Source organism: Seriola dumerili, unplaced genomic scaffold, assembly GCF_002260705.1.
Source record: "Seriola dumerili isolate Sdu_G_001 unplaced genomic scaffold, Sdu_1.0 BDQW01000200.1, whole genome shotgun sequence".
Taxonomy (NCBI): Eukaryota; Metazoa; Chordata; class Actinopteri; order Carangiformes; family Carangidae; genus Seriola; species Seriola dumerili.
The window spans coordinates 1,925,530-1,948,520 of NW_019174455.1; the positions used below are offsets into that span (position 1 = coordinate 1,925,530).

Below are 22,991 nucleotides of genomic sequence, written 5' to 3' on the forward strand. Positions count from 1 at the left end.
CTGAGAAACTTTTCAAGCTATTTGACTGGGTCAGACAAACAGTTCCAGCCAGAGACTAAATGCCCTTTTAGGGTGGGCGTTTCACTACAGTTGTAAAAAGCCTTGCAGGTTAATCATTTGGTGGTCATGGTAAAATTCTCGCCTGCCCACGCGAGAGGCCCAGTTTGTTCCTGCCAGATCCGATTGTGTCTCACTTAGTTTGTATAGCACCATTACTACTCATGGGTAAGCCCAACCTTTCTAATGTTTTCTCTTTCTTGGACTGGTGTGAATCATGTTCACCAATGTGCACTTGTAGGATGCAGCAGTTGGGAAAGGAAAGAAGAGGAATGGCAAAACCACAGGTGCAAGGTATCCACATTGTCAGCAAAGTATTCTTCAGGTAGTGTTCTTCTACGTTTCAGGACGTTTGATTGCACTGGTGTTAAGGCCAAGACTGACTTGTTGTGCTGGAGGGTTCTTAAACGTATTGGATTCTTTCCAATTATCTGGGTCCTTATTAATGGTTCACTGTTGTCACGCTATTTCGTTAGGCTCTTGGATGTGTCACAACAGTTGTATAATTCGTGGACCCCCCTGAGGCAAGGGTAAAGCTGACAGTCGTTCCCGTGAGCCAATTGATTGTTCTTATTATTTTGATTTGTTGTAGAATAGAAGTTAGAATTCCTCACGTAGTTAGGAGCACCGTAACTACACCTGGGTAAGGCAAACCTTTGCTCTTACCAAAAGCAGTCGGTGGTTCTAGGTGCACATTGCATAGACAAATAGGTCAGTACTCACAGTTGTGACAGTAGTCGCTTTGTAAGACACCACGTGCTCCAGTAAGCAGATTGTATCTGAGTTTCCTTGGAAACAGGCAACCTGACTTTTGTGTGAGGGACAACTTGTCTTGTTATCTTCGTACTTTGAGAGATCTTCCGGATTTACCCATCTACTTTTATCCAGTCTTGGTAAGCATAGTGTTCAGATGTATTCAGAGATTTCTGATATCCACTTGGTATTAACTCTCTTGTGTAAAGGATATATTACATTTAAGAATCATTGTGGAGTTAATACTCAAAAGCTGGATATCAGCAAATCCTGAATCACATCTGAACCACTAATGCTTACCAGACTGGATAAATATTGATGGGGTAAAATCCGGAGATCTCTCAAAGTACAAGGATACAAAAGACAAGTCTGTCCCTCACACAAAGTCAGGGCCTGTTATCAAGGGAACTTCGATACAAAGTTGCATTTACTGAGAGACTGGTGTCTCTACAAACACTACTTCAATGTGAGTACTGACCATTTGTTATGCATTAGTGCCACCTAAACCACCGACTGCTTAGACAAAGTATTGCCTTACCAGGTTAGACGGTCGCTCCTAACTACGTGAGAATTCTACTTCTATTTCTAAAACAATAAAATAACTAAGAAATCCAATTGGCTCCGACGACGGTCGTTTTACCCTGGGGCCTCAGGTGGATTCCAACGACGGTCTTAAACATTTGTTGTACACATCCAAGAGCCTAACGAAGCGTGACAACAGTGGCCTTAATGAGACCCCATATTGTGGAACAATACGTTTAAAGAACCTCTCACCAACAACTCAGTCTTTGGGCCCTTAACACCGTCAATCAACGTCTGAAAGTAAGAAGACCACCTGATTATTGTTGCTGACAATTTGGATACCTGACTGTTTTCCATTCCTCTTTCCTTTCCCACTCTGCATCTACAACAGTGCACATGTTGTACTGACTTCACACAGTCCAGAAGAGCACATGTCAGCAAAGTTGGGCCTTACCATGAGTGTATTGTGCTATAAACTAAGTGACAACAATGGATTGCAGAATCAAAAACTGCCTTCGCGTGGCAGGCCGAGATTTACCACTAACCAACCAATACCTGCAGGCCATTTGTACAACTGTAGTTGAAACGCCCACTAAAAGGGCCATTCAGTCTCTGCTAATGAACTGTTTGTCTGGACAGTCAAATAGTTTGAAGGAGTCTCCGAACACCTATCGAGCATCAATTAGGATGAGTGGGTTTCCAACCATGTTTGTAAGTATGTCTGTGCTGGCACTTTTGTATCGTACATAAACACTGATACAATTATCCAAAAGTGGTTCACGTTGGTACACCATGAGAAATGAAAAAGTGGTTTGATTAGCCGGAAATCGAACCCGTCTCGCGTGCAGGCAGATTTCTACCACTGTTAACACCAATGCTCACGATGACCATACCTACACTATCGAACGAAACAGCCAATATCTGAAAAGCTGGTATTCCGGACACAACTGACTGTTCTCCAGATAAAGTATATTTACCTTTGATGAGATATGGATTAGTTCATGTGATATCTTGACAGTCTCAGGGCCGTCTCGGAGATTACACACCAAAAGTGTTTATCTGAACACTTGAATGGAGAAAACTAAATCAACTGACTCCGACGACTGTAACAACCCTTGGCCTCAAGGACCCAGACTAGCTCTGTTCTGACAACAATCAGGCCCTAGCGAATCGGTGACAACATGGCTTTAATTAAGACTCACACTTGGTAAACAAACCTGATGTTTAAGATTTTCTCACCAAAAGCACTCTTTGCCCTAATCTTTAACAGCCAGTCAATCAATGTCTGTAATATAAAAGACCACACTGAATATTGTTGACTGGACATGTGATACCTGCTCGGTGTGTCTTCCAGCATTCTCTTATTTCCCTTCTTCCCACTGGCCTGCATTCTACACAGATTGCACCCATCCTACACTGAATCTTCGCACATAGTCCAGAAAAAGCACGATTGCGGCAAAATGGATCCCGTGTGAAGGGCAAAACTATATGAGTTGACGCGATGCCTACTGCGCCAACGAGGCCGCAATATGCTTAAACTTAATATGGGTAACATCGAAACGATCTCTCAATCTGTAATGCAGACACAAAAGACAGTATCCCTCAACACAAAAGTCGTTGCTTTACCCAAGAAACACAGTACAAAGTGGCACTGAGCTGGTTGTAAACAAGCTACTTCAACTGTATCATCTGCCACCTAGAAACACGACTGCTTTGAGAGCAAAGGTGGCCTTACCATAGAAGTAGTATGGTGCTAAAACTAATGAGATGAATGCATTGGCCGGGAATCAACCCGGGGCCTCCCGCTCTGCGCGAGATTCTACCACTGAACCACCAATGCTTACCAATTGGCTTTTACTACTGTACCAAACCCCACTAAAAGGGCCATTAGGTCTCTGGGCTGAACGGTGTCTGACAGTCGAATGCTTTGAAAACTCCCTCAGTCAACACTATCTAGCAGGCAGTGAGGTAGTGGTTCCCACCATTTCTGTAGTTCTGTCTTGCTCTATTTGTGGTGCATTATCAGTTCGTTTATGTAATCAGTATATATAAAGTCGCCATTGTTCCAACATATATTTTGTTACCACATGTAAAATTATCCCCAAAGCATCCATGTGCCAATGACTCTTAAACATCTATGTGACACATCCTGGCCTTAACAGTGAGAGCAGTGGCAAGCAATGGCCCTTCAATAGGCACCCTAACACTTTGGAAAACTGAGACCTGGCTGTTGAGAATCTCTCACCAACAAACTCACTCTGTGTGCCCTTAACACAGTCACAACGTTTTACTGGATGGTGTAATCAGTACAAGTGTGCACGGTGTAGACGCAACATTGGAAAGGAAAAAAAATTGGCAAAACACAGTCAAAGGTATCCAATTTCCACAAACATATTAGGCTCTTTGCTTTCAGACGTTGAGAGTCGCAGAGCACTGTGCAGAAAAGGGAGCCCACCAGTTGAAGCTCGAACTCACAGACCTTCAGATTATGAGATGACACGCTGCCTATGGCGCCAAACGAGGCCAGCAAAGACTTTTAACTGTATACATAAAATCGAAATAAGATCTCTCAATTGTATTGCAACACAAAGACAAGTTTCCCTTCACCACAAGAGTTAGGGCTTGTACCAAGGAAACACGAAGTCAAGTCGAACACTGGACGCCAAAAAGACTACCTTCAACTGCTATCATCATTTGTCACTGAGAACACCGATTGCTTCTTGAGAGCAAAGGCCGGCATAGCCTGAGGTAGTATGTGCCTATAAACAATGAATTGCAGATGGCATTGGCCGGGATCGAACCCGGGCCTCCCGCAGATGGCAGGCGAAATTCTACACTGAACCACCATGCTCACATGACCATTTACCATACCGCACTATGGAAAACACCCAATCATCTGAAAAGCTTGGTATTCCGGACACGCTGACCGGTTCCTCCAGAAAAGTATATTTCCTTTGAAGAGGGATATTGGATTTATCTTCTATATGTGATATCTTGACAGCTCTCGGCCTCTCGGGACCTTATACTACACAAAGTGTTTGCCGAACAACTGAAATGGATAAAACTAAGTATCTGAACTGACTCGACGACTGTCATTTACGCCCTTGGCTCAAGTGGCCCAACGACTTGGGAGCTCTGTTGTCGAACATCGCGCGAGGCCCAACGAATCGAACGTGTATTAAACAAGTGGCTTTTAATAATGGACTCCACACTTGGAAAACAAGACCTGGATGTTTAAAAGAATTTTCACACAAAAGGACTCACGTTATGGGCCTCTTAAACCACCAGTCAATCAATGTCTGAAGTAGAAGCACCTGGAATTAATGTTGCTGACAATAGTTGGATCACTTGAGGTGTGTTTGCCATTCCCTTCTCTTTCCTTTCCCACTGCTGCATCTCACAGTGACATGACATGATCGCTATGTCCAGAAAAAGCACATGTGCAGGCAAAAAGGGATGCCCTGTTGTGAGCCTCAAACTTCATTATTGAGTTTGACGGCGATGCCTTACTGCCGCCAACGAGGCCAGCAATATGCTTAAACTATATGGGTAAAATCGAAAAGAAATTCTCAATGTAATGCAGACCACAAAAGACAAGTTATCCCTCACACAAAGTCAGGGTGCTCGTACCAAGGAAACACAGGGTCAGTGAGCACTGGAAGCGCTGGTGTGTCAACGAAGATCCTACTTCAATGCCTTCATTCATGTGCACTAGAACACTCGACTGCTTTGAGAGCAAAGGTTGCCTTACCGCATGAGTAATATGGTGGCTATTAATAAGTGAGATGCCAATGCGATTGCCGAGGAATCAAAACCGGGCCTCTCGCGTGGCAGGCGAGAAATTCTACCACTAGACCCCAATTGTTACCTCATGGGGCTTTTTAACACTGTCATGAAACGCCCACTAACAAGGGCCATTAGTCTCTTTGGCTGCCACTGTTTGTCTGCACAGTCAAATAGCTTTGAAACTCCTCAGTCACACCTACTCTGCAAGCAGATTGGAGGAGTGTTCCACCATTTCTGTACAGTTTGTCTGTCGCTGCTATTTGTGTTGTTGGTACTTGCGTGTGTAATCATAAAAAGCCCAGGTTCCAAAATATTTTGTTACCACACTGTAAAATTATTCCCAATCATCCAGGTGGCCATGACTCTTAACATCTATGTGTGACAATCCTGGACCTTAACGAAGTGAGAGCTGATTCGCTAGCCAATGGCCTTAATAACCTACTTAAACTGAGACTGGCTGTTTGAGAATCTTACCAACAACTCACTCTGTTGTTGCCCTTAACACCCAGTCAAATCACGTTTTCATGGACTGGTGTGAATCATGTACATGTGCCTGTGTAGACGCAACATTGGGAAAAGGAAAAGAAAATGGCAAAAACACATCAAGCAGTATCCACATTGTTCCACACAATATTAGAGCCGTCTTCTGCTTCAGACGTTGAAGTCCAGAAAAAGCACCTGTGCCAGCAAAAGGGCATGCCCAGTTTGTGTAACTCGGAACCTCACAACCTCAGATTATGAGAACTGACACGTTGGCCTACTGCGCCACGAGGCCACAAGATTTTAACTATACATAAATCGAAAAGATCTCTCAAATTATTGCAGACACAAAAAAGACAGTCCCCCTCAACACAAGAGTTAGGGTGCTGTATCCAAAGGGAAAACAACAAAGGTACCAAAAAATCTCCCATGGGCAAGCGCCAAAAACAAAACACTTCAACTGCTATCATCATTTTCACTGAGGAAACACCATTGCTTTGAGAGCAAAAAGGCCGGCATGAGCCAGAGTTGTTGGTGCTATAAACTAAAGTGAGGATGCAATGCATTGGCCGGGATCGAACCCGGGCCTCCCGCGTGCAGCCGAGATCTACACCACTGAACCACCAGTGCATCACATGACCAATTACCATACCACTATATGCGAACGAACTAGTCCCGATCATGCTGGAAAGCTGCGAGCCCGGGACACCTGACGCGTTTCTCCAGATAAAGTATATACCTTTGAGAGGATATTGGATTTATTTCTATTGTGATATCTTGACAGCTCCGGGTCCTCTCTCGCGGGACTTATCTACACAAAGGTTTCCTGAACAATTTGAATGGAGAAAACTAATATCAACTGACTGCCGACGACCTGTCATTTACCCTTGGCCTCAGTGGCCCAACGACTGGAGCTCTGTTTGTGACAACATCCACGAGCCTAACAATCGAGTGACAACAATGGCTTTAATAAGGACTCCACACTTGGAAAAACCAAGGACCTGGATGTTTAAGAGATTTCCACCCAACAAGTCACTCTTTGGGCCCCTTAACACCAGTCCAATCAATGTCTGAAAGTAGGAACGACGCACCTGAATATTGTTGCTGAACAATGTGATCCTTGAGATGTGTTTGGCCATTCCTCTCTTTCCTTTCCCACTCTGCATCTATCACAGTGCACATGTACATGACTGTCGCACTATGTCAGAAAAAGCACATGTGCGGCAAAAGGGATGCCCTTGTGTGAGGCTGCGAACTCATTATGAGTTTGACGCGATGCCTTACTGGCGCCAACGAGGCCAGCAATATGCGTTAAAGCTATAGTGGGTAAAATCAAGAAAGATCTCTCAATGTAATGCAGACACAAAAGAACAAGTTATCCTCACACAAAAGTCAGCGGTGCTTGTATCCAAAGAAACACAGGTACAATAGTCACTGGCACTGGAGCGCTGGTGTGTCAACAAAGACTAACTTTCAACTGCTATCAATCATCATGTGCCACCTAAACACTGACTGCTTTGAGATGCAAAGGCCGGCATTAGCCAGGAGTAAGTATGGTGCTATAAACTAATGAGATGCAATGCATTGGCCGGGAATCGAACCCGGCCTCCCGCGTGGTGCAGGCGAGAATTCTACCACTGAACCACCAATGCTCACAGACATTTACCATATCCACTATGCGATACGAACGGCCCAATTCATCTGAAAAGCTGGTATTCCGGGACACCTGACGCGTTTCCTCCACGTAAGATATTACCAGAGGATGTTACTGGGGATATTGGATTTATTTCTATTGTGATATCTTGACAGCTCTTCGGCCTGTCAGGACACTTATGCTAGCACAAAGTGTTTGCCTTCTGAACAACTTAATGGAGAAAACTAATATCACTGTGTTGGTTCCGGTAGGAGCTTGGTTGGTTATTAACTAAGAATCCTAGAATCCTTAATAATCAGTTGACGTATGACGTCAAATTAATTATTAATCAGTAATATTATGTTAATCATATTAATTCATAATACGGGGCACCACCCGGAAACCGGGAACAATAACCAATCAGTTTATAGCCTCATAGCCTTAAATAGTACACTCCAAGTAATGGGTCCCTATGTCAGGGACCGTGAGTATTAATTGAAGAGATTAAGTGTCGAGCTCAGACCTTCTCAATCAGTCATAGATCGCAATGAACATACACAATAATGACCAAAAGACTTCTCTTTAAACTACAATGATATTTATTAAATTCCACAGCAATTAACAAAGTTAACCAGTCTTGATTTATCCTAGTCTTACTACCATCAATCGACTAATCTACACATATAAGAAGAAAACAGCCATACAATCAAGTGATGTGTGTGTGTATGTTGTGTGGGTGTGTGTGTGTGTGGGTGTGTGTGTCTATGTGTAGGTATGTGGGTGTGTGTGTGAGGTAGATGGCGGGTGTGATCTGTGGCGATCGTGCCCCGCAGAGATCCAAGATGGCGGACGGGTCTAGGCGTGTCGACCACGTGGCCAAAATGGCGGACAAGATCAGGTCTTGAACTCGACGACCTAAGACGGGACGCCGACTTGGGGATCGGGCTTTTCCCGTACACCTAATTCGAGGTCCACAAACACACGTGCTCTGGCGGTGGAGGACGATCGGAAATATTATATTATCTGTTTTGGTATGCGTGACAAAACACATGAACCTTATGTAAGTGTTTATGGTAGGGCGGCAAGAAAAACACACCGACTCACGGCGGAGCGGGCGAACCACGGGTGGGAAGAATGGGTTAGTTCCGTCCACAGAGAAGCGCTACGGCCGTGGAAAGCGGTATGACCCCGTTGTCTGAAATCGTTTATGGGAGTGATCAATTCACTCTCACACCCAATGGTGGCGCAATGCAGCAGTCCCGCAACGGGACACACAGTTTATCAAGAGCGGTGCTATCAGCACGCGCACACTAGCAGCCTCACCACTCTCCGACTATAGCAGGTCGCGGATACGGCGATCCGTTATTACAACGAAAGTGAACACTTTACGCACAACCAATCAAAAAGTTGAACTAGCATCCACAGCTAGTTATTACAAAACAATTACTACAGGTCCTCTGGCCCAGACGTAAACGCTCTTACTTGGATCGCCTCCAACGATGGGGTGTGTATCAGTCGGTCGGCTGGAATCCAAGACGGTTACTCCGAATGTGTCTGACGGTGCCGTCCTCTGTTCGAGAGGTTACAGCGGCGGCTGATTTCTCGTTGGCAGTGAAGAAAACCAGCGATGTCGACTTAATGAGAGGGTAACGAACGTCGAGTTGTCCGCGCCTCCGTGAAGAATTTGCTTCCTCCTTCTGCAGGTAAAAGAGATCGTGATCTGCGTCGGCAGAGATCTCCTGTCGGATCCGTGCGTGGTGTTCCGTTAACACCACAAAAATGAAATAACAAACAAAAAGAAAAAGAAAGGGGGGGAAATCTCAGCTCGTCCAGCGAGGGGAGAATCTCCAAACTCCGCGGGGAAGATGTGCACAGGGTTGTTACCTCCGTTAGTAGACTGGTTCACAGAGAGAGAGCGGGCTACCTCTGCTACAGCTACGATGGAAAGGCGATGGTCAGTATGTGCGTCTGACCTTTATAGATGCGGTGACGTCACGGCGGAGTCGCCGGGGTCCCCTGCATCTCCGCCAATGGGAAGCGTGAGTTTGGGACTCCCCCAGATTTCACACTCAGGTGTGAACTGCAAGGCCTGCTGGGAGATGGAGTCTATGAGGGGCCGTTTTTGGCGCCCTTTCCTTTGTTCAGGCCTGAGGCTAGAACTTAGGCTCTGAGGTCAGGCTTCTGAGGTTACATGTAGGCCGGAGCAGGCCTGCTCTAGGTTGACCACATGTTAAGGCCCAACAACTGACTCCGACGACTGTCATTTACCCTTGGCCTCAAGTGGCCCAACGACTGGAGCTCTGTTGTGACAACATCCACGAGCCCTAACGAATCGAGTGACAACAATGGCTTTAATAAGGACTCCACACTTGGAAAACCAAGACCTGGATGTTTAAGAATCTCTCACCAACAAGTCACTCTTTGGGCCCCTTAACACCAGTCAATCAATGTCTGAAAGTAGAAGACCACCTGAATATTGTTGCTGACAATGTGGCACTGGAGTGCTGGTGTGTCAACAAAGACTACTTCAACTGCTATCATCATGTACCACCAGTATGGTGCTATAAACTAAGTGAGATGCAATGCATTGGCCGGGAATCAAACTCCGGTCTCCCGCGTGGCAGGCGAGAATTCTACCACTGAACCACAAATGCTTACCCTACAAGGCATTTTTACAACTGTAGGAAAATGCCCACTAAAAGGGCCATTAGTCTCTGGCTGAACGGTTTGTCTGACAGTCAAATAGCTTTGAAAACTCCCTAAGTCAACACCTATCTAGCAGCAGATTGGGAGGGAGGTGGGTTTCCCACCATTTCTGTAAGTTTGTCTGTGCTGCTATTTGTGGTATCGGTACATTGCAGTTGTGTAACTCATATATAAAAGCCCATTGTTCCAAAATATGTTTTGTTACCACACTGTAAAATTATCCCCAAATCATCCAGGTGGCCCAATGACTCTTAACATCTATTGTGACAACATCCTGGAGCCTTAACGAAGTGAGAGCAGTGGCAGCAATGGCCTTAATAAGGACCCCACACTTGGAAAACTGAGACCTGGCTGTTTGAGAATCTCTCACCAACAACTCACTCTTTGTGCCCCTTAACACCAGTCAATCAACGTCTGAAAGTAGAAGACCACCTGAAAATTGTTGTGGACAATGTGGATACCTTGACTGTGTTTTGCCATTGTTCTTTTTCCTTTCCCACTGTTGCACCTACACAGTGCACATTGTACATGACTTCACACCAGTCCAGAAAAAGCACATGTGCAGCGAAATGGCTGCCCCGTGTGAGGCTTGAACTCACGACCTTCAGATTATGAGACTGACGCGCTGCCTACTGCGCCAACGAGGCCAGCAATATGCTTAAAACATATGGGTCAAATCGAAAAGATCTCTCAATGTGATGCACACACAAAAGACAAGTTGTCCCTCACACAAAAGTCAGGGTGCTTGTATCCAAGGAAGCGCAGGTACAAAGTCGGCACTGGAGCGCTGTTGTGTCAACAAAGATAACTTTAATCACTATCATCATTTGCCACCGAGAAGACCGATTGCTTTGAGAGCAAAGGTTGGCCTTAGCCATGAGTAGTATGGTGCTATAAATTAAGTGAGATGCAATGCATTGGCCGGGAATCGAACCCGGGCCTCCCGCGTGGCAGGCGAGAATTCTACCACTGAACCACCAATGCTTACCTATTGGTGCTTTTTACAAGTGTAGGAAAACGCCCACTAAAAGGGCCATTAGTCTCTGGCTGAACGGTTTGTCTGACAGTCGAATAGCTTTGAAAACTCCCTCAGTCAACACCTATCTAGCAGCAGATTGGGAGGGAGGTGGGTTTCCCACCATTTCTGTAAGTTTGTCTGTGCTGCTATTTGTGGTATCGGTACATTGCAGTTGTGTAACTCATATATAAAAGCCCATTGTTCCAAAATATGTTTTGTTACCACACTGTAAAATTATCCCCAAATCATCCAGGTGGCCCAATGACTCTTAACATCTATTGTGACAACATCCTGGAGCCTTAACGAAGTGAGAGCAGTGGCAGCAATGGCCTTAATAAGGACCCTACACTTGGAAAACTGAGACCTGGCTGTTTGAGAATCTCTCACCAACAACTCACTCTTTGTGCCCCTTAACACCAGTCAATCAACGTCTGAAAGTAGAAGACCACCTGAAAATTGTTGTGGACAATGTGGATACCTTGACTGTGTTTTGCCATTCTTCTTTTTCCTTTCCCACTGTTGCATCTACACAGTGCACATTGTACATGACTTCACACCAGTCCAGAAAAAGCACATGTGCGGCAAAATGGATGCCCCGTGTGAGGCTTGAACTCACGACCTTCAGATTATGAGACTGACGCGCTGCCTACTGCGCCAACGAGGCCAGCAATATGCTTAAAATATATGGGTAAAATCGAAAAGATCTCTCAATGTGATGCACACACAAAAGACAAGTTGTCCCTCACACAAAAGTCAGGGTGCTTGTATCCAAGGAAGCGCAGGTACAAAGTCGGCACTGGAGCGCTGGTGTGTCAACAAAGACAACTTTAATTGCTATCATCATGTGCCACCGAGAACACCGATTGCTTTGAGAGCAAAGGTTGGCCTTACCCATGAGTAGTATGGTGCTATAAACTAAGTGAGATGCAATGAATTGGCCGGGAATCGAACCCAGGTCTCCCGCGTGGGAGCAAGAATTCTACCACTGAACCACCAATGCTTACCAATTGGGGCTTTTTACAACTGTAAGAAAACACCCACTAAAAGGGCCATTAGTCTGTCTGAACTGTTTGTCTGACAGTCAAATAGCTTTGAAAAGTCCCTCAGTCAACACCTATCTAGCAGCAGATTGGAAGGTAGGTGGGTTTCTCACCATTTCTGTAAGTTTGTCTGTGCTTCTGTTTGTTGTATTGGTACATTGCAGTTGTGTAATTCTTATATAAAAGCCCATTGTTCCAAAATATAGATTTTGTTATTGTGGCATACAGAGCCATCAGTGGGTTCATGTACCTACATGATTATTATTATTTACATGTTTAACATAATTTCCATTTAGTACAGCTCGTGTTCAGAGTGTGTTGAAAATTGTCTGTGTGATTTTTGATAAGGAAAGGTTGGTTTATTGTTTGAAAAATGTAGTGTTATCTAGCAGTATGCAGTGTCTAACTCCAACCACCAGCAGCACTAGCACGTTCGCTACACTGTGTGTTCAGGGACAAGGGAAGTCTCGCGTGAACACGTTCAGAGAATGAGAACACACCTGAGTGTGAAGTTACTGTGTGTGTGGTGAACGGTGATGATAAAGTACATACGTTTGCTCTTTGCAGGTAAGAAAGGAGAGTTAGAATTGGGTAATTGATGGGTGAATATGTTGTGTCGTAGTTTATGATCCTGGTTGCGTTATATGTGGGATTGTTTATGAACGTTACTTGGTCACCGAACGTAATGTACTGCAAATAGCTAGCCAGTAGTTAGCACTTGTTGCTTAGTTACCTCGAGTGAGCAGGAGGCTGGGGAGTAGAACTACGAGCCGGTCTAAAGAGCCCGGACTGCTCGTGTCTAGTTCATAAATAAATAAATAAATAACTTAAAATAGATACCTGATTGATTTGATTAATGTTACAATGTTTGGTAGGCATGATTGGCTGACGGTGTATTTGAGAAACAAGTTGATATTGAATGTCCATGATGAAAATGGTCTGGAATAGCGATACAGTAGGCATGATTTATTGTTTTGATGTTAGTACAGATGTTCATAATTTTTCTATGTTTGAATATTGAACACGTTCAGAGAACAAGAACACACACCTGAGTGTGAAGTTATTGTTTGTGTGGTGAACGGTTATGATAAAGTACATTTGTTTGCTCTTTGCAGAACAAAATAAAAGACTTTCAAATTAAATGTGTAGTGGAGGGCAGCTTCACTCGGCACCACGCTACATTATCACACTTTAAATTTGACCAAATTATCCAGGTGGCCCAACGGGAGCGTGTCTATGTTCCCACAGCCCTATGTTCCCACAGCCCTATATTCCCCTTTTATACCCTTTCAGAACGCTTTGCATCCACGTTCGGGGGCGTCCTCACATTTATCCACCTCAGCGATCGTTTTTGTAAAGCATCATTTTCAGTTACGGAATTCACTGTTCTAATGTGGACAGAAGGGCTAACCGGATATATATTACCCGGGTTAGTGTGGACATGGGCTTATGGGAACTTATAAGACTGTGGGAAAATAGGGCCTAATTTTCAAAACATTCTTAGAAATGTGGGAACATAGGGCTGTGGGAACATAGGGCTGACCCCGGCCCAACGACTCTTAACATCTGTTGTGAGAAAATCCAGGAGCCTTAACGAACCGAGTGACAGCAATAGCCTTAATAAGGACCCCACATTTGGAAAACTAAGACCTGGCTGTTTGAGAATCTCTCACCAACAACTCACTCTTTGTGCCCCTTAACACCAGTCAATCAACGTCTGAAAGCAGAAGACCACCTGAAAATTGTTGTGGACAACGTGGATACCTTGTGTAACCCAGGTAGTGTGAAACTCTGATTGACAGGTAGATTGGCTGTCTGAACCAGTCAAAAGTCATCTTGCCTGTCATCTTGCTCTGTCATGTGGGCCAATCAGAAGTCCCTTTTCCTTGAGTTTGTCCCGCCTTTTCCTCTGTGTGATTTGCCTCACCTGCATTGATTGCCCTCACTCATTACATGCACTGCTGATTGAACACTGCTCTGTGAAGCTCTGTGAACAAACATTTTGGATTTGATGGGAACTTTTCAATTTTCACAACTTGGGAACCATGGATTCAGTTTTACTGCTGTGAAGTGTGCTGAGCTGCAAGGAGGAATCTCAAATCTTAAACAACTGCTGAACAACGGTGAGCCAGATGACTGTGTTTTAAGAGGAAATGAATATGGAATTAATGGAATTGAATGATTGACTGATTTACCTGTTTAATTAAAAACAGGTCAGGCTTTTTAAACTGGATAAGAAAACTGGATGAGGAACTGGATGGCGAGCTGGAAGGATTAGCCCGAACCTCACACACCCACTCAACTCATCTGTTGACCAGCCTCACGCATGGTCCCCCCACCCCCCCTTGTTGGTATGGTAGGACTAAATCAATGAAGCATCACTCCTTTCACTTCAAAGTGAAACATTAGTAGACTGATATATCTCATTTTTTACCATTTGAACTCACCAAAAGGGGGACTGCTTTATTTTTGAGTGGTTTATTGATGATTTTGATGTATGGACATATGAACATGGACATTTGAACTTTCCTGGGAAAAACTGACTATTCTGTGAATAACTGAATACTTAATTTTAGTGTTGTTTTTTTTTGTTTGTTGTTATTCTTGATATTATTCAAGTGTTTTTTGTTGAAATATTTAATACAACCGGTTTAACTTAATCCATTCAGTCTCCTGTGTTTTATTAATTTTCAACTACAGCTCCATAGACGAACCTACACTAGCCCATTCCATATCATCCATATTTCTACATCACTTTCTTTAACCTCTCATAAGTGTTACACTTGACTGTGTTTTGCCATTCTTCTTTTTCCTTTCTCACTGTTGCATCTACACAGTGCACATTGTACATGACTTCACACCAGTCCAGAAAAAGCACATGTGCAGCAAAATGGATACCCCGTGTGAGGCTCGAACTGACGACCTTCAGATTATGAGACTGCCTACTGCGCCAACGAGGCCAGCAGTATGCATAAACTATATGGGTAAAATCAAAAAGATCTCTCAATGTAATGCAGACACAAAAGACAAGTTATCCCTCACACAAAAGTCAGGGTGCTTGTATCCAAGGAAACGCAGGTACCAAGTCGGCACTGGAGCGCTGGTGTGTCAACAAAGACTACTTCAACTGCTATCATCATGTGCCACCTAGAACACCGACTGCTTTGAGAGCAAAGGTTGGCCTTACCCATGAGTAGTATGGTGGTATAAACTAAGTGAGATGCAATGCATTGGCCGGGAATCGAACCCGGGCCTCCCGCGTGGCAGGCGAGAATTCTACCATTGAACCACCAATGCTTACCTATTGGGGCTTTTTACAACTGTACGAAAACACCCACTAAAAGGGCCATTAGATAGGTGTTGACTGAGGGACTTTTCAAAGCTATTTGACTGTCAGACAAACAGTTCAGCCAGAGACTAATGGCCCTTTTAGTGGGCGTTTCACTACAGTTGTANTTTCTGTAAGTTTGTCTGTGCTGCTATTTGTGGTGTTGGTACATTGCAGTTGTGTAACTCATATATAAAAGCCCATTGTTCCAAAATATATTTTGTTACCACACTGTAAAATTATCCCCAAATCATCCAGGTGGCCCAATGACTCTTAACATCTATTGTGACAACATCCTGGAGCCTTAACGAAGTGAGAGCAGTGGCAGCAATGGCCTTAATAAGGACCCTACACTTGGAAAACTGAGACCTGGCTGTTTGAGAATCTCTCACCAACAACTCACTCTTTGTGCCCCTTAACACCAGTCAATCAACGTTTTCTGGACTGGTGTGAAGTCATGTACAATATGCACTGTGTAGACGCAACAGTGGGAAAAGGAAAAAGAAGAATGGCAAAACACAGTCAAGGTATCCACATTGTCCACAACAATATTTAGGCGGTCTTCTGCTTTCAGACGTTGAGAGTCCAGAAAAAGCACCTGTGCAGCAAAAAGGATGCCCAGTGTGAAGCTCGAACTCACAACCTTCAGATTATGAGACTGACACGCTGCCTACTGCGCCAACGAGGCCAGCAAGACTTTTAAACTATATACGTAAAATCGAAAAGATCTCTCAATGTAATGCAGACACAAAAGACAAGTTGTCCCTCACACAAGAGTTAGGAGCTTTTATCCAAGGAAACACAGGTACAAAGTTGGCACTGGAGCGCTGGTGTGTCAACAAAGACTACTTCAACTGCTATCATCATTTGTCACCAAGAACACCGATTGCTTTGAGAGCAAAGGCTGGTGTTAGCCATGAGTAGTATGGTGCTATAAACTAAGTGAGATGCAATGCATTGGCCGGGAATCGAACCCGGGCCTCCCGCGTGGCAGGCGAGAATTCTACCACTGAACCACCAATGCTTACCGATGGGGGGGGGGGCGGGCTTTTACAACTGTAGGAAAACGCCCACTGAAAGGGCCATTAGTCTCTGGCTGAACTGTTTGTCTGACAGTCGAATAGCTTTGAATAGTCCCTCAGTCAACACCTATCTAGCAGCAGATTGGGAGGGAGGTGGGTTTCCCACCATTTCTGTAAGTTTGTCTGTGCTTCTTTTTGTGGTATTGTTACATAACACTGTACAATTATCCCAAAAAGTGTGTTGCACTGTTTGGGTATCAAACCCAAGCAAATGAAAAAGTGGCTTGCATTGGCCGGGAATCAAACCCAGGCGCATCCCCAACTTTTCAACATGGATGTAATACCAACACTGGATACGGTGTGGTCAGTCATCCCTGCTGCTATTTTGTGCCAATGGCTTGCTTCTGTATTGCAACAGAAATTAATCACTTACATCCAAAAACTTTTCACTCATGGAACACACCTCTAAAGGACTTATCTACACAAAGTGTTGCCTGAACAACTTGATTGGCAAAAACGTTTAAGAAAACTAATAAGAAATCAATTAACTTTCCAGATGAGTTCAGACGTCAATAGCCAGCTGTGTCCAAATTCCTCCAGGGCACATTTGGGCAGGTCTTCAGGTCTGACCACACCAGGAAAGTTGTGGGAAAAGTAACGCTGGCATCTGTGGTGGAAAAGGCAGGTTACCACTGGATGGAAAGGTGAGAACAGTCATTTTTTCTTTTCACTTCCCTTCAAACTGTAAATGTGACTTAAAATTAACAGAATCTGTTTCTTTTTTAAAAAATCTAAATTGCTTTACATCTTTGTGCCTTGCATTTAGAGATGGCTGTGCTCTGTTTAAGATCCTGGATTGCATTCCTGGTGAACATCTATACTGGGATGCGTGGAAGACTACCCCCTCCATTGTTGCTGGGGCCACCTCTGGACCACTGGCAAATACATGTGCATCACGGGCACGTTACAACCCCAACATGGTTGTGATGCTGGACTTGTTCCACCACCTGAGGCGCTTTTCACTGGAGTACACCTCTGAGCATCATCCTCTGTTCAACACTTCTGCCAGCTCTTCTCCACTGCCTTCTCTGTGGTTGATCAGGTGGACCTAATGAAGCTCCAGGACGCCTATGAGTTCTATATTATCCATCCAGCCAATCCCACCAAACAGCACATAAGAGAGCACTGCAGGACCAAAGTTCCACAATCCATGGAGCTGCTGAACTGAGAGGAGAAAGTCCTGACACATTTTCACCTGGCCACAGACCCCAACAATGTCCCACTCCCAAGTCATCCATGCTGAAGACATGGCACATACAGCAAGTGCACATTCTCTGTGGTTGCCTCAGTGACCCGGAAGGTGACTCCACAAAGGCATAATGTACAGGTATGGTGGAACTCTTAAGTTGAATGATGTGCCTGGTGAAGGTGCCAAGGTCCCCATCTGGATACCTGTCAGATGGTACATCAGAGCAGGCAGGGTACCACTTTCATCAGGCTCACCGGGACTCATGTCTCCCCTGAAGAGTTACAGGCCCAGGGCATGACAGGGGTGGTGTGGTGGAACCCCCCCCAGCTTGACACTGACCTCTAAGTTAACTTATTGCTTTGTGGAGGGGTGTGTGTGGAGCTGAGACTTTGGTGCATGCTGGTTTGTGGCAAGCATACACATACCTGTCACTCAAAGAGGCCACTCCCTCAATCATACATAATTTGAAGCCTTTATAAAATGCAAACCCCCCCACGGTGTTGCCCCAGGGGTTGCTTCTTGGGGAAAAAGTTCAGAGTTTGGGTGAGGTCCTGGTTGGAGAGGTGTGCAAGCCTACAATTTGGAAGGCCAGCTGCATTTTCTGTCATAGTTATGTCAACTGCTCCAAACTACCCCTCATCTAATATTTAGCATTTTTGATTTAATAATGATTTAAGCTCATGTGTGTGTTTATTATGGGGGATTCGTTCTCAGGAGAATCCACATCTCTGTCTGTTTCCTCTAACTATTTGCTATAAATGGTCAATTCTGTCTCTGTGTGTCTGACTGAAAGTCTGAAGGGTACTGCTGGGCCTGTATGAGCTGTCAGACAGGCCTGGCTCATACACACAGAGGAAGTAATATTGAGGCCACAGAGCCTTTAATGTCATCAAATGTATTGTCTCAAAATAACAGATCAAAGGCTGCGTAACAGATCAATCAATGCTCGGAGCCCTACACCAAATTCCATAATTGACTAAATGTGAGCACATAACAGAACCTGATGCCACCTATGATATCAGGGAATTTCCTACTTTCCCAATGCAATTACAGAGCAGCCTGAGATCAATCCAGCTGGAGAGTTGAGTTTATGTTTCCATCGTCTCAGGCCCCTCAGTATCTGAACATACCCACTCCTGTATGTTCCTCTCTGCCCGGAGATAATTCAATCATCCTCACTTCCAGTTACTCTAAGGGCAAAGGAGCACACGCCACTAGGTCCCCTCTGACTCCAATAACTCGATAGAACTGTGATTGTTTTTTGGTGTGGCACAGACTGCAAACGTGGAGTACCACACCAACAACACACACACACACACACACACACACACACACACACACACACACACACACACACACACACACACACACACACACACACACACACACACATAAATAAATGCAGGCTCCAAGACTAAGAGGTTACAAAACTTTTCATGGGGTGGGTTCACTGGTCAGAGCTGAATCACCACAACCATGCGCCTGTTGTTGCAGTGTTTGCCGTTGGCTTTCTCAGAGGAATAACCAATGAGTTATGACCTTGTCCGCCGTGGCCTGCCTCTCCTCTCATAAAATTCACCCCTTTATCTCTTTCTTTGTCTCGCCGTGTATCACCTCTAGGTGCAAATCAACTATAATCAATTTGTCAACTCCAAAACACAGAGTCCACAATCAAGAACGGTTTTGCTAATGTGTGGCTTTAAATAGGGGGAGGAGGTGAGCTGCAGGAAAACAGGCAGAGGAAATTATATACATTTAAACCAAGGTTTGGCATATGTTTTCACCAGCAGCTGCTCCCCGTATGACAGGCTGCATTTAAGGCCGGAGATCTGGCAAAACAATGGAAAAATATATCTTTACTTTCCTGTGAGCTGGGATGAGTGGTCAGGCAGAGGCACAGAGAATGTGTGGCACCACAGAGGCTGAAGTGTTAGATTCCTTTCCTCTTCACAAGGAAGCTGTGGCCTATTGTCCAATCCTGAGATGTGCTTTGACAGCTTTTGGTCTTGGAAGCTAACCAGAGGTCCCCCACTTTGTTTGCTGAGGGGTCAGAGCTGCAGACATACAGTGTGAAAATGAAAAGCTAAATGGGGATGTTTTAGTGCAAAGTGTTTTTCCAGGGAGCCCTCCAGGCCATTGTTCAAACTGTCAAAAAGTACCTCTAATCCACAACTCTCCTCCTTTCCTCTTTCTTTCTCCATTTGCCCATCCTTCCTCACTTTGTTTTCTGAGCATGCATAGGGCGTAGTCATTTATCAGCCAGAGTTTTGACAGACAGTAGGTTGAACACTGCAGGATGTGGGATCTGTGGAGGATGATGATGGATTAAGAGCCATAGCCTTGCAATGCTTCAAGGGAACAATATTTAAAGAATAAAGATGAGCAGGATAACAGACTGCAGTGTACAGCAAGGCTTCAATATACTGACATGTAACCAGCTCTAAACTCAGAATACAGTTGAAGATGGAGATGTGATTAGTCTTAGTTATTTGGCCCTGATATATTAAGAGCGGTAGGTAAGGTTGTCAGTGTCAGACTCCAAGTGGCCATCCACAGTACTGCAAAAAATAAAAAAAAAGAAACAAAAACAAAACAGTAATACCTTCCCCTCTTCCCAGTAGGCTGCCATTATAAAAGAGATGCCCATAAAACTGTTGACAGGACACCTCAAACTGCAAAGAGGGTCAGTTTTTAAAACAGTCTACTTCCAATACGGATCAGTATGCTAAGTGTTTGTCAGATTGTCCTGACCCCTTCCTCCAACATTTCCGACATTGGATTTGGTGGACAATTTGTTCAACTGCCTGAAACCGACAGTCTGATAAGAACATCCTCTTAATACAGCGATTCTCTCAAGCCCTGTGTTTTTCTTTATTTGCACAACCGTCAGTACAGTGGAGTATAAATACACCACGAACATCTTTGAGGAGAGATTGTCTAAAGTGTGTGCTTTAGTCAAAATATTACAAAAACTTTTTGCACTTGGCTGGTGTGGAAAAGCTGATGTATGAATAAAATGAAAATGCGACAGAGTGCAGTAGAAACAGTTTTTGGGGAGCATATCTGTCGTGCAAAGCACAAGAGTTATTTGTCCACCATGTTTTCTTTCTGCATGGTTGTCCACCATTTGAGGTGTGATTGATACTCTTTTCATTGTGTCATCTGGTTACACCGATCATCTCCAATGTTTTAATGTTACTTAACAGGAGAATTAGTGCCACCAGCTGTTTATCACATAAATTAGCAGTTTCATTTGCAGATTTTCTCTTCTTGCCTTTGAAAGTGACAGTTTTCTTTTAGAAGAGGTTGGACAACACTTCCTACAAAGTTTGTTTCAAGTATCCCAGCCTTAGCAATGTGAGATCTATTGGCCACTAATGTGCATATGTAGTGGGTCACAATGTGTGTAAGTAGACCAAGAAAACACCACCCTGTTTCTTATTCAGTTCTTAAAATACATTTAAATTGAACATAAATTAAAATATTGGAGACATTGAAATTTTGACTTGATGATGTCTTTAGATGAAAAGTTAAAGGCTCAACCAAGTTGGTACAACACAGCGTGGAAAACACTGTACCAACTTTTAACCCAATCTATGTTGTCGATTTCAAGATGTTTTACTGGATTATTATTGAAAACCTTGACCTGGTGGTACTCGGGGGGGAGTTTATAGAGTCACTAGCTAAGGGACCATAACCATCTATACAAACTATAATGCCATTGACTCCAACCTGCAGTTGTCAACATTGACATCCTCAGTGCCATGCAAGCAGCATGGCTAAAAAAAGAAATCCCAACACGTCTCCACATTTTTTAATACATGCATCTCAGCATTTAAATTGCAAAGTGACTTACAGAGTTTCAGCATGCATATGCATGAAGATTTTGATACTGTAACCTATTTTGCTCAGTGCATAATTGTTTCATTCTTTTCTTTTATCCTCCAAAGTGCCCCACATTCATAAAGAACTTGGATAGAAAAGACTTACTGAAAAAGACAGTGGAAATATCTAGTGATATTATCAAGTTTAAAATTAACCTGCTTAACTTTTTCTTCCTCAACTGATTCTTTTATTGAGGATGATGCATCAGATATTATAAATATAGATCTAAGATTGGATTCCAAAGAGTCATGTCTCAGCATCCACTGCTATGCACCAAATAACGCAATCTAAAGCACATTTAATTTTTATTACAGTGAGTGTGAAGTACATTGAATATTCCCTTTGCATCACATTGGCTGGATTCTCCTCTGCTTGCAGATTTGACTTGGAAGGCAGGAGAAAGAGGACATTTCTCTCGTAGCTGAAACCTGCACTCACCTCTGTTTGCAGTTATTTCTCAAAAGCTGCTGTACTGCAGCTTCCTATTTCAATTCAATCTAGTCCCTCCTGTTTAAGAAGTACAGAGTCAGGGGAACATTGTGGCCTCCTCACAGCAAGGCCTGTCACATTTTAATGAGACTCATCTTACATTTCCCTCAGTTTTCAGTTTGAGACGAGGCGGTCGCCAACACATCCATCATATCGTCCAAGTCTCTCGCCATTTTATTCTGGTGGAGGGTAATAAAGAGAGGGTGGGTCACCAACACAATCACACACACACACATACACACACACGTACAGCCTCTGCATTTTATTTTCATTCCAAGTGAGGAAAAAATCTAACTCTCATCTGCTGTGATGGACCACAATCTGCAGAGTTGAATGGAATAAACCAGCCAATAGCACCTGTTTCATCTCTCTAATGCCTTATTTTCATTTTGGCGTGGCTGCTAGAGATTTTTCTTGGATGACAAGAGGTTTTGTAAGTGGCAGCTGTGAGAAGTCTAGTGGTTATCAGAAATCCATGGTGGTCTGTAAGAGGCTGTAGCTCCTTTCAGTAGAGGCAGGTTTGATTTGTGAGGGAACAGAATCCTGCATGTATACTGCATATTGTGTATATATTCAGAAAGTGTTTTAGTACACTTTTTGGTGAGGCATTGACCAGGACGGAAGGTATAAAACCTTTTCTGTAGCTTTTTGTGTTCCCAGGAGCACAATAGCTTCAATTATTGTCAAAGTGAACAATTTTGAAACTATCAGGATTCACTGAGTTGACTGTCCAAACCAGGCAAGAGGAGCCTTGGGAAAGAATCCAGTGGTCTCTTTAAAATATCTTCAGAAGTCCTCTGTACAGACAGAGACCCTGCTGGAAATATAATCATATCAGCAATCAGCAGTCATTCAGGCTTTTATGGCAGCAAGGCTGAACAGAAGCCCCTAACAATAGGAACATACTGCCTGTGTTGCGTGGCAGCTGCATCACTGACCTACTGCATCTCTGTTGTGTTGCTGCTACTGCAGCTTTAGCTCTCTACATAGAGTTTGTAGGTTATTTTTGACAGAAAACATCAC

At 44.0% G+C, this 22,991-nt stretch overlaps 6 non-coding genes across 6 annotated transcripts; all 6 read right to left on the minus strand.

Annotated features, from left to right (window-relative positions):
• Positions 1-7,178: 7,178 nt before the first annotated feature.
• trnac-gca lies at positions 7,179-7,250 on the minus strand. The gene has a single exon. It is a non-coding gene; the product is annotated as a tRNA-Cys (tRNA).
• Positions 7,251-10,511: 3,261 nt separating this feature from the next.
• On the minus strand, positions 10,512-10,584 carry trnam-cau. The gene has a single exon. It is a non-coding gene; the product is annotated as a tRNA-Met (tRNA).
• Positions 10,585-10,850: 266 nt separating this feature from the next.
• On the minus strand, positions 10,851-10,921 carry trnag-gcc. Its single transcript has one exon. It is a non-coding gene; the product is annotated as a tRNA-Gly (tRNA).
• Positions 10,922-11,546: 625 nt separating this feature from the next.
• On the minus strand, positions 11,547-11,619 carry trnam-cau. Its single transcript has one exon. It is a non-coding gene; the product is annotated as a tRNA-Met (tRNA).
• A 3,602-nt stretch (positions 11,620-15,221) lies between these two features.
• On the minus strand, positions 15,222-15,292 carry trnag-gcc. Its single transcript has one exon. It is a non-coding gene; the product is annotated as a tRNA-Gly (tRNA).
• A 984-nt stretch (positions 15,293-16,276) lies between these two features.
• On the minus strand, positions 16,277-16,347 carry trnag-gcc. Its single transcript has one exon. It is a non-coding gene; the product is annotated as a tRNA-Gly (tRNA).
• Positions 16,348-22,991: the final 6,644 nt, after the last annotated feature.